This window comes from Equus asinus, unplaced genomic scaffold, assembly GCF_041296235.1.
Source record: "Equus asinus isolate D_3611 breed Donkey unplaced genomic scaffold, EquAss-T2T_v2 contig_27, whole genome shotgun sequence".
Taxonomy (NCBI): domain Eukaryota; kingdom Metazoa; phylum Chordata; class Mammalia; order Perissodactyla; family Equidae; genus Equus; species Equus asinus.
The window spans coordinates 24,091-35,000 of record NW_027224927.1 but is presented as its reverse complement, the minus strand read 5'-3'; positions in this window follow the sequence as shown (position 1 = coordinate 35,000).

The window sequence follows — 10,910 nt, the reverse complement described above, 5'->3', positions numbered from 1 at the left end:
GGTCCCGGGGCTCTGGGTGCTCTGGGTGCTCTGGGTGCGCTCCCGGCCCTCTGTCGGCTCCGAAGGCCCCGCGGACTCGTAGCCACGGGGTCCGGCGGCGCGCGGGTCGACCAGATGTCCGCGCCGAGCGCCGCGGGACCGCAGGGCGCTCGGCCTTCTCGGAGGCTCGAGGGCTCCGGCGACCCGGCGGACGAGCAGCGGCGAGGCCGCCGTGGCCGCCGCCCTGCCGGGTCGACCGGCGACCCGACCCCCGTGTCTCGGGGGGCGGGGGGGGAGCGGGTCGACCAGATGTCCGCACCGAGCGCCGCGGGGCCGTGGGGCCGCGGGGCGCTCGGCCTTCTCGGAGCCCCGAGGGCTCCCTGGAGGCTGCGGACGAGCAGCCGCGAGGCCCCCGGGGCAGCCGCCCTGCCGGGTCGACCGGCGGCCCGGCCCGGACTCGGGCCCCGGGTCCCGTGGCGCGCGGGTCGACCAGATGTCCGCGCCGAGCGCCACATGGCTGCGGGTCGCTCCGGCTTCTCGCAGTCCCGAGGGTTCCGCGGGCACGTAGCTGCGAGACCCGGGCGGCTGCCCTCCGCCCGGCTCACGGGGCGCTCGTGTCCATCAGCTGGTCGTGCGGAAATCCCGTGGTTGGCCTCCCTCCCTCCCTCCCTCCCTCCCTCCCTCCCTCCCTCGTCCAGCCGCCACGTTTTCGGGGTTCGTGCGACTGGGATGAAATAGACCTTCCCAACGTCAATCGGAGATCATCCATCATACCTCTCGAGTCCCCAAAAGCCAAGAAACACGCCAACCAAAACGCTTTTATTATGCCAACGGTTCCCGTTTTCATTCCTATCGTTTAGGGAGGTTTGGTGGCAGCAGCGGCCGAAAGCAAAAGGAAACCCGAGGAAAGCGGCTCCATCCACCAGGGCTGTGTCTCATCGGTGCCGACGCAGGAGGGACGGGCTTCGTTCGTTCGTTCGCTGCGGCCCAAATTCCCGGGCCGCCCGAGGACCGCTCGCACCGGCCCGAGGGAGGGAGCCCCGGCAGGCAGGATGCCTCCGGGGAAATGGCCAAGTCGACCGCGCGACCCACAACCCGCCCGACTGGGGGCGAGAAGGAGCATGGAGGAGGACTCCGTCCCCTAGTCGGCAGACGGCCCCGGGACAGGGACGTTCGCCAAAACCTCCCCAAGGCCGCTTTCCGTGACCGAGTCGGCCTCCCCGCCTGTACTCGTCCCGGCCCGAGAAACGAGACGCGGGGTGGATCGGGACCAGGCCACGCACCAGGCCGGCCGGCGCGGCATCCTCCCTCCCCCGACCTGACCTGACCTGGACGAACGCCTCCCCATCGCCCGCCCCCGCGAGGCTGATCCGTCCGGCCGGTGAGGAGGCCGCTTGTCGGGCGCCACCTGCTGCCCGGCATCCTCTTATATAGTGTTCGAGGAGGTCGACCAGGTGGCCCGGCCTGGATTGGGGGGGGGGGGGCGCGGGGTGCGGTGTCCCGGGCGGCGGGGGACGGGGGGGGGGTAGGAGTGGAGAGGGAAAGGTGGGCGTGGAGAATGCCGGGGTCGGGGGTCGGCGCGGGGCGGGGCGGGAGTTGGGGATAGGGGAGGGGCGGGAGGCCGTCTGGACATGGAGGGTCGGAAGAGCGGTGGTGACAATGATTTTCATTATCATTTAGAAAGAAGAACGTGGACTTCTTTAGAGGAGTCCTTTGAATAGCTTCTCCATTTAGTTAACATACATCCAAATGGAGGTCGGGAAACTTGGGTCCTGTTAACATATGGATGGAAGTGGAAAGAACTATCGCGATGACCGTCCTTGTGTTTCTTTTATTTTTTCTTTCTTCCTGCTCCCCAAAGCCGCCCCCCCCACCCCCGCCCCGCCCCGCCCCGCCCCGCCCCGTCCCGTCCCGTCCCGTCCATAGTTGTAGGTTCCAGTGGTAGGTCTTTCGCGTTTCTGCTATGTGGGACGCCGCCTCGGCGTGGCTTGAAGGGCGATGCTGGGTCTGGGGCTGCGCCCAGGATCCGAACCGGTGAAAACCTGGGCCGTCGAAGCCGGGGGCCGGGGTGGGGGGCGCTACTTGACCGTTCGTCCACGGGCTCGGCCCCCGGCCCCTTGTTTTCTAGGGAGAGAGACAGAGAGACCCGATCCATTTTCCCTTGGCCTCTAAAGCGTGCGTGTGGTCGAAAGGCGACAGAGAGAGGGGTTCTGGTCCAGAAAGCCCCGACTGCGCCGCCGCGGGGATCGGTCGGTTCCGCCCGAACCGTCCGAGTCGGAAAGGAACGGACAGCTTTCCTCCTTTGGGCCCCTGACTTGGGACCGACAGGGGAAGAGGAACAGGCCTCTCTCCCTCACACCCTGGCCCCTTCCTCCAGGACGCCCTCCTTCTAGTCAGCCCGCCTCTGGCTTTTCCACACGCCGACGACCGCTCGTCGGCATGGACCCACCTTCCTTGGGGGACACCACCACACGACTCTCCCACTCGTCTGCCTGCCTTTCGTTGGCGTCGCTGCCAAAGGCGAGGGGTAGGGGTGGCGGTGGCAGGGACGGCAGGGGCCCAGCGGCTCTCTGGCGGGTGAGGAAGTCTTGCTGGTTCTCCTAGGTCGGTGATCTTTCTCGATCTCCACACACATTCTTCGTTTGGGGAGCCAAGAGACGCCCTCTGAGGAATCCCTATGGCCAGGGTCGATCACTTACTCGCTCACTGCCTCGGCCTCGGCCTCGGCCTCTGTCCGTCTTGTCTCTCTCCCTCCCTCCCTCCCTCCCTCCCTCCCTCCCTCCCTCCCTCCCTCCCTCGTCGGTCTCTGTGTGTGGACGTCTAGGTGGAGGCGAGGCAGGGAGGCCACCCACCCACCCACCCACCCACCCACCTACCTCGTGGTTTACCACACGCTCTACACGGAGGTAGAATTCCCATCCCACCGAATCCATCCTTTCCACGGGGCACAAGCCAGTGGCCTTCGGGAGTCTCTCTCCCCAAGGTGGCGCATCCGTCATGGCTATCTATTTCCAGAAGGTTTCCGTTTCCATCCCCTCCCCCCGAAAGAAAAAACGGCCCCACTCCCGGATCTGCCCCACCACGATCACCACCACCGCTGCCGCCGCCGCCGCCGCCGCCATCTGCTGTCGCCCTCTAGGGTTGGACCGTTCTAGCTCTCTCCTCTGTGTGGAATCGCAACGTAGGTCGCCTTGGATGTCTGGCACCTCTCACTTAGCAGAAGGTTTTGGAGGCTCAGGCTGGGCCACGCTTTGGCCCGGGTCAGTGTTCCGTTCCTCCGGACGGCTTCCTCGTTTTCCACGAGAAGGAGCCGTGAAGACGGAAAGGAAGGGCGGATGGATGGCTTTTCCCGTGCTACCGAGTCCCTCTCCCCTTTTCCCCAAAGCGTGAGGGGCGGTCGAGAGGATCGTCTCTGATGACAAAAGTCAGAGGCACCCCGGGTCAGACACCGTGCGAGGCGTTGGTGTGTTCTCGAGAGGAGAACACGTCCCCGTCAGCGTTTCCTGTCGTTCTCGTTCCGAAAGGATTCACGCGCCACCCCGTCTCCCTCAAGGTCTTAGGGCTGTCGTGCTCCGCAGCCGTCACGTGTCGTGGATCCTGGGCACCACCACGCCACCCCGCCCCCCCCCCCCCCCGCCATAGCTGTCGATCGCTATGTGGCACGCCTACGTTTGCCCAAAAGAGCAGTCCGATGGACAGCGTGGTGCTTTTCCCAGCAGGCAGGCAGGTGAGAGTCACCCCTCTAGAAGGTTTCCAAGCCCCGTTCCATTCTCAGAGGCAGCTCCTTTGGCCATCAAGGAGGCAGGCGATGGGGGTGGGGGTGGGGATGGGGATGGGGCAGGGGCCTCTGTCCCTCTGTCGCGGTAGAAATGATTGGGAAAGGAGGGACGATGGGCGTAGGTCGACCATCCTGGGCGGTGGTGCTTTGGGAGCTTTTTCTAGAAGAAGGAGCGAACGGCGTTCCCTGGGAAGGGAGGAAACCAGAGGAGGTCCCCCTCAGACCGACCTGGCACGAGAAGGACACACACTCTCTCTCTCTCTCTCTCTCTCTCTCTCTCTCTCTCTCTCTCCCTTTTCTTCCTGACTTGAAATCAGGAGACAAAACTCCCCTGCCAAAGGGGCCCTCCCAAAACGGGGAGTGAGGAAGACCTCCTTCTCTTCACGGCTGAAGTTCTCCCTGCCTTTCCTGGACGGGAAGGATAGCACCTACGCCCGCTGCCGTCGGTGACTTTTAGTCCCCCTGGAGAGGAAGAAATTCTTTCCCGTGGCCGAACCCTGGCGGTTCGTTCGTGCTGCAGAGGACGTGACCCTCTCTGACACACCCAGGAACCTCCTCGCTCCGGGTCGAGGAGAGGGAGTTCTGTTCTGTGGTTTAGAATGGTGCTTAAAAAGGGATGTCGCTTACAAAGGGTCCTCGTCCCCCTTCCTAAACCTAAACGGACGGCTCGGCTCGGAGGCGTGAGATACGTTTCGCATCCTCCTCGTCGTCTTCACTCAAAGTTTTATTGGAGTTTGGAAGATTTTATTTTTTGTCTTTCCTTTTTCTCCCCAAAGCCCCCCGGTACGTAGTTGTGTGTTCTTCGCGGTGGGTCCTTCTAGCGGTGGTATGTGGGACGCCGCCTCAGCGTGGTTTGATGAGCAGTGCCGTGTCCGCGCCCGGGATCCGAACGAACCGATGAAACACTGGGCTGCCTGCAGCGGAGCGCGCGAACTTAACCACTCGGCCACGGGGCCAGCCCCTTACTGGATTTTCAAAACAACTCCGGGGGCCGGCCCGGTGGCGCGGCGGTGAAGTTCGCACGTTCTGCTCCGCCGGCCCCGGGTTCGCCGGTCCGGATCCCGGGCGCAGGACCCGGCACCGCTTGGCGAGCCACGCTGTGGCAGGCGTCCCACCTGGAAAGTAGAGGGGGATGGGCACGGATGTCAGCTCAGGGCCAGTCTTCCTCGGCCGACAGAGGAGGATTGGTGGCAGATGTTCGCTCAGGGCTCATCTTCCTCAAAAATAAAATAATAAATCGATTCGATAAAATGTCAAATAACACAACCGCGGGATCACGCTTAGAGTCACCCTTGGCCCGATGATGCCACTCCCCACCCCCCCCACCCCCCTGCCCCCCACCATTTGGAGGTGCCGTCAGTGGGATTCGTTCCTGTTTGTCCATCTTTCTTCCTCTTTTTTTTTTTTTTTTTTTAAAGACTGGCACCCGAGCTCATTGCCAATCTTTTCTTTTCTTTTTATTCCTCCTCCTTCTTCTTCTTCTCCCCAGAGCACCCCAGTACCTAGTTCTATATTCTCTTTGAGGGTCCCTCTGGTTCTGCCGTGTGGGACGCCACCTCAGCGTGGTTTGATGAGCGGTGCCGTGTCCGAGCCCAGGATCCGAACCTTCCAAGCCCCGGGCCGCTGAAGCGGAGCGTGCAAACTCAACCGCTCGGCCACGGGGTCAGCCCCTCCCTTCCTTCCTTCCTTCCTTCCTTCCTTCCTTCCTTCCTTCCTTCCTTCCTTCCTAAGGAGGAGGAGGCAGGCACTGTGTGAAGTCGCCAGTGAGTCTGTGGAAAGAGACGGAGGATTTCCCATGGGAAGCCGGGGCGGGGGACACGGACCGATGTCGTGCGAACTTGAAGGTGAAAGATCAAAAAACCCACACACGCCTAGAGCGGCGGGTTGCCCGTTAGGAGTTTGCTTGCCGGGCCCATAACGCAGGGCTCATCGATGAGCCAAACCGTCCGTGATCCTCAAGCAGTCTAGTAGGGTTAGAGAAAGGAGGGGGGCACTCTTTCTGCCCCAGATGAGGCGAGTTTCTCAGACAGCCACCCTGCCCCAACATCTTCCCTCCCTGCCTCCCGGCCCTTGGTGGACTGCGGCCTAAGGGTGGGGGAATTGAAGAAAGCCGTTCAATGGAAAAAAGCCCGAGGCCATGGGAGAGAGCTTCCTGCACTTGAATGAAGCCCTGACGCCAGGCCCATCGGAATGAATGGGCCTGACCTCCCCTCCCCCCTCCCCCCTCCCCCCTCCCAGGCTGGCGACTCGGCAGTGGAAGGCTAGGGGTTTCTTCCGAAATGGTGAACCGGCCCCCTTGTCCACAGGAAAACCACACACGGGTACAGCCTAGGCCGGATCTCAGGGTACAGCCTAGGCCGGATCTCAGGCCAAGTCGTCAGGGTGGCAAGATGATGGCGGATGAGAGGAAACTTGTTCTGGGACCGCACCGCCCCCCCCCATCGCCTCTCTGGCTGAGAAGAGGGCTGGGGAGCGGTGAGGGTCAGGGGGAGAGTGGGGGCGGGGCCGGGACAGGGACCACCGGGCAGTAGGACGGGAGTAGCCCTGAGGCCTGCCTGCCTGCTTCCTTCCCTGCCGGCGCAGGGCTGAGAGAGGCACGGGGCACGCTGGCTCCTGCCCCTTCACTCATTCGGGAAGCCTCCTGTTGTTGCTCCTGAGGTGCCGGCTGCGGTGACAGACAGAGCAAAACTCCTCTCTCTGTCTATTTCTTCAAAGGCCCGAGTCTGAGCTACGACAGATTCCCCTGTGGCTCAACCCGCAACCTCCCATCCTGCCAGACCAGACCCCTTGTCTAAAAACCTCCACTGGAGGAGCTCTTCCACCTGACTCGGAAAGGAAACACCAGCCCCGCCTCAGCCTCACACCCACCACCACCACCACCACCCGCCCCCCCCCCCGCCCCACTCTCCTCCGGACCCAGATACCTAACAGAGGGAACAAAAATCCAAAAATCCTGCTGCTCTCCTTCTACCACCTCCACTTCAGAAGAGTCAGTCTCCCCCGAACACCTCAGACTCTGTGACTTCCCGCGGCCTCCCTTTCCCCGTCCCCATTCTCTCCCCGGACGGGCCCCATCTTACACTTGAACGACAGCTCCACCGCTCGGGGCAGCTGGACACGATGTCCCAAAGTGGCCCGGACGGTAGCCTGGTCGATTCCAAAGGACCCACGCACGCAGTCGGCCATAAACGTGGTGTGGAGATCGTGGACGTTTGCGGGCCTCTGATGAAATCGCTGCTCCGGGGACCCCGGCGTCTAGGACCCGTCTTCTCCGTGTTCTTCACACCGTTGCTCCTGGGCCGGTTATTCTCTTCCCTCTCACTGACCTTAACGTTTTGTCTCTGCCATTGAATTTTGACTGTGCGAATGTGACTTGCCGCTGTAGGGCTGCGTGGATCTCTCAGGCATCCTGCTGTGCCGTGCGGGGGGGGGGGGGGGGGAATCCTTGGTGGGTGGGTCGATAGACGTCCCTTTGGTTGTGCCCTGGAGGGGAGAGACAGAGGGGACGACTCAATCCACCACGAACGCTGATGTCGCTCCGATAAACCTGTAGCGGTGATTCTAGTTTATGGCCCGTGTCCTGAAAATAACTTCCCGAAGGGCCAGCCCGGCGGCACAGCGGTTAAGTTCGCACGTTCCGTTTTGTCAGCCAGGGGTTCGCAGGTTCGGATCCAGGGTGCGGACGTGGCGCCGCTTGGCGAGCCACGCTGTGGTCAGCGTCCCGCCTATCAAGGGGAGGGGGATGGGCACGGATGTTAGCTCGGGATCACTCTCCCGGGGCAAAAAGAGGAGAATTGGCAGCAGGTGTCAGCTCGGGGCTCGTCTTCCTCGAAAAATAAATTAATTAAATTAATAAAAACAACTTCCCAAACCTCTCTGATAACTTGAAGCTTTGAAGTTTTGCGAGGTGAAATCAGGTGATAAAAAAGTCCACGGACAGGGGCGGCCCCGTGGCCGAGTGGTTAAGTTCACAAGCTCCCCTTCGGCGGCCCAGGGTTTTGCCGGTTCAGATCCCGGGCACGGCACGGACACGGCACCGCTCGTCGGGCCGTGTGGAGGCGGCGTCCCACATGCCACAACTGGAAGGGCCCTCAACTAAGATAGACAACTATGTCATGGGGGGGATTGGGGGAGAAAAATCGGGAGGGGGGAAAAAAAAACAAAAACGGAAGATTGGCAACAGGCGTTAGCTCTGTGAGGGCCGATCTTCCTCACCCAAAAACTAAAGTGAGATGAAATCAAATAAAGCGAAGGAAAAGCTAAACCTATGAAATCCCATGTTTCTAAAAGTGGCCAAGTGTTTAGACATTGGCCAAGCGACGGAATGCTCATGGGAAGGACAGTTCCTAATTGCTGGCTTCTTAGTTTTCACCAAAATTAAGGTTCGTGAGGGTTAAAAAATCTACTTAACAAATGCGATGAAAGCCACTAGGCCGGCCCGGTGGCGCGCTGGTTAAGTGTGCCTGTTCCGCTTCGCCGGCCCGGGGTTCGCCAGTTCGGATCCCGGGGGTGCACGTGGCACCGCTGGGCGAGCCACGTGGTGGTAGGCGTCCCACATATGAAATAGAGGAAGATGGGCACGGAGGTGAGCTCAGGGCCAGCCTTCCTCGGCAAAAAGAGGAGGATTGGCAGCAGTTAGCTCAGGGCTCATCGTCCTCAAAACAAAACAAAACAAAACAAAAAGCCACTAAAAGTGAATATGGGAAACATCTTTGTGTTCAAGGAAAGTGAGATGGCTGCCTTCAGGCAAGAGGGCCTAAAAAGTAAAGATCGTTTTGTCTGTGAAAAGGTGATCAAAGTTTCACGGGGAAAATAATCTGAGAAAAAGGCCTGTTCGTGGTCAAGTGGCCTAAAATTGGAACGAGTGGACAGATAGAAATGGCGAGCGATAGGATCTATGGGAGTCTATGAGGAAGCCATTGGGTGTCGGCCTAATTCGGCCTGACAGTGTTTTTCGAAAAGGGCCTGACGTGGCCGTCGAGCACGCATCGCATCGTAGATCCGCTTTACACATTTCCTACGGCAAGAACCAATGCCCTTAAGGGAAAGGAGCAGCTTCCCCGTGCTCGGGCCTTTCCTTAAGGAGAGGCATCTTTCCTTAGGCTAGGAGCGGATGGTTGCGCTCACCTTTGACCATCCGGCTCCCCTGTGACCACCCAGGCCCAGACAACAGACCTGCCACCCAGCAGTGTCTGTCGATCGCTGTGCCGACAGAGCAGTCTCGCGACTATCATCCAAGGGACCTTTCGATCCTATGTGAAACGTCCTCTCTGGGGGTCTAGAAGCACTCTGTACACCCCACTTCCCGGGCACCCTCTCTTCCTTCGGGAAGAAAGGCCCCGGGCCACAGTCCTCACATTTTAGCTCAGAATAAACGCACCCCGATTTTCACGGATAGATTGGTTCCGGATTATTTCCGTCGACAGAATGGAATCAAGTCAATGAGTTTCAAGATCGGAGGGAAGCTGATGCAAAATCAGAATTTGTTTTTCTCACTCCCGAAAGGATACTTTTCTCTAACTTCTAGTCTCCTCCTGATAAAGACATTGGAAAATGTTTCTCTTGACCTCTGAGGGAATCGACACCAAAGACAGAGATCCTCCATTTTGTCAGAATGATTTCCTAGGCCTCCAATGGAGGAGGCCTCCCTCGGACGGGAGCTCAGCTTTTGTTTTGCAACAGTTTTCCTCTCTCTGCTTGCCTTTAACATCTCCTTTCCCGTTCTTCTTTTTTGGAAGGGAAATACGTGCACCGCTGGGGAAAAAAAAAAAAAAAAGAATTTTCTAAATGACCAAAGAAGATCTACGACTGTTGTTATTTTGGTTTCACGGAGCAGTTCCACGTCCACATTTACTCCATTTTAAACACCCACACACACTCACAGCACGGCGCTGTGAGGATGTCCTGGGGAACTCGATTTGTGGAGGGAATGGCTGTGAGGTCTCTGCCCCCCAACCCCCACCATTTGGGTGCTTCTGCTTGTTGATGAGGACGGGAAGCCCTGCTGAAATCCATATTCTTATCACCACACGTGCATCTGCACCCATGCTCCCCCCCGTGTGTCGTCTTTGGGCTTTGCTGTGGCCCCGTGCGGAGGGAGACCTGTTTTGTGTTGTAAACTTTTCCGCGGCCAAGCGGCTCGGTCCTTTCCTCTACGACTTGTGGGCTCTGTCTGTCCGTCTGCCTTAGAGAGACCCTCTGGGCCGGAAGTGACAGGCTGCACACAATTCCTGACAGACTGCGGACAATTCCTCCGTCGTCACGGTCCTTCTCTGATGACGTGCATGGTTTCGGTTTGACAGCGACCCCCACCCCCCACCCCGCCGTGATTTTCTAAGTCCTCCCGGGAGCCCGGGAAGTGCTCGGGCCGCTCCGGGAAGCGGGGGCCGGCAGCCCCGGCCTGCCCCGTGGCATCTCCGGGGACTTTTCCACCTCTGTCCGCGTCAGCCAGCCGGCAGCCCCGCGCCCGGCCCGGCCCAGAAGTCACGTGGGGAGTCTGTCCCCTTCCTGGCAAGCCCACCCACCCCACCCCCCTCCCCGCCGATTTTCCAACACCTCCTTCTGCGCCCAGGGTTGCCCTGTGCTGCCTGGGAGCTCCGAGGTGGACACCCTGGGGCCTCACGTGGTGACCTCCCGGCCGCCCCAAGCGGGCCCAGAGAGAAAGAGAGAGAGAGAGAGACAGAGAGAGACAGAGACAGAGACAGAGACAGAGAGAGACAGAGACAGAGACAGAGACAGAGACAGAGAGAGACCTGACCCGGCGGTGGGCTCAGGCTGTGCACTCTCGCTGGCTGGTGACCCGGTTCCCTCCCGCTGACCCCTCCGCGCCGGTCGTTGGGCGCCATCTGGCGGCCGCTTTTACAGAGTGGCCCTCCTCCGGAGCCCCGGCGACATGAGCAAGGGATGGGACTCGCAGGACGTCTGTGTGGTTTCCAGTGTGGGGCTGTGTGGAACAGAGCTGCTAAGAACATTCATGCCCCGGATTCTGTGTGAATGAACAGGAACGTGGCCGCAGCCCCCACCCCGCCCCCCGCCCCAGCCCCCGGGAGTGGTGGGAGTGGTGCCCTCCAGACCACCCTCGGGTTGGATGCCTCCCTCCCTGGAAGGACTCACGGGACTCCACAAAAGCTGACTTCCTGGAGGTCCAGCGGAG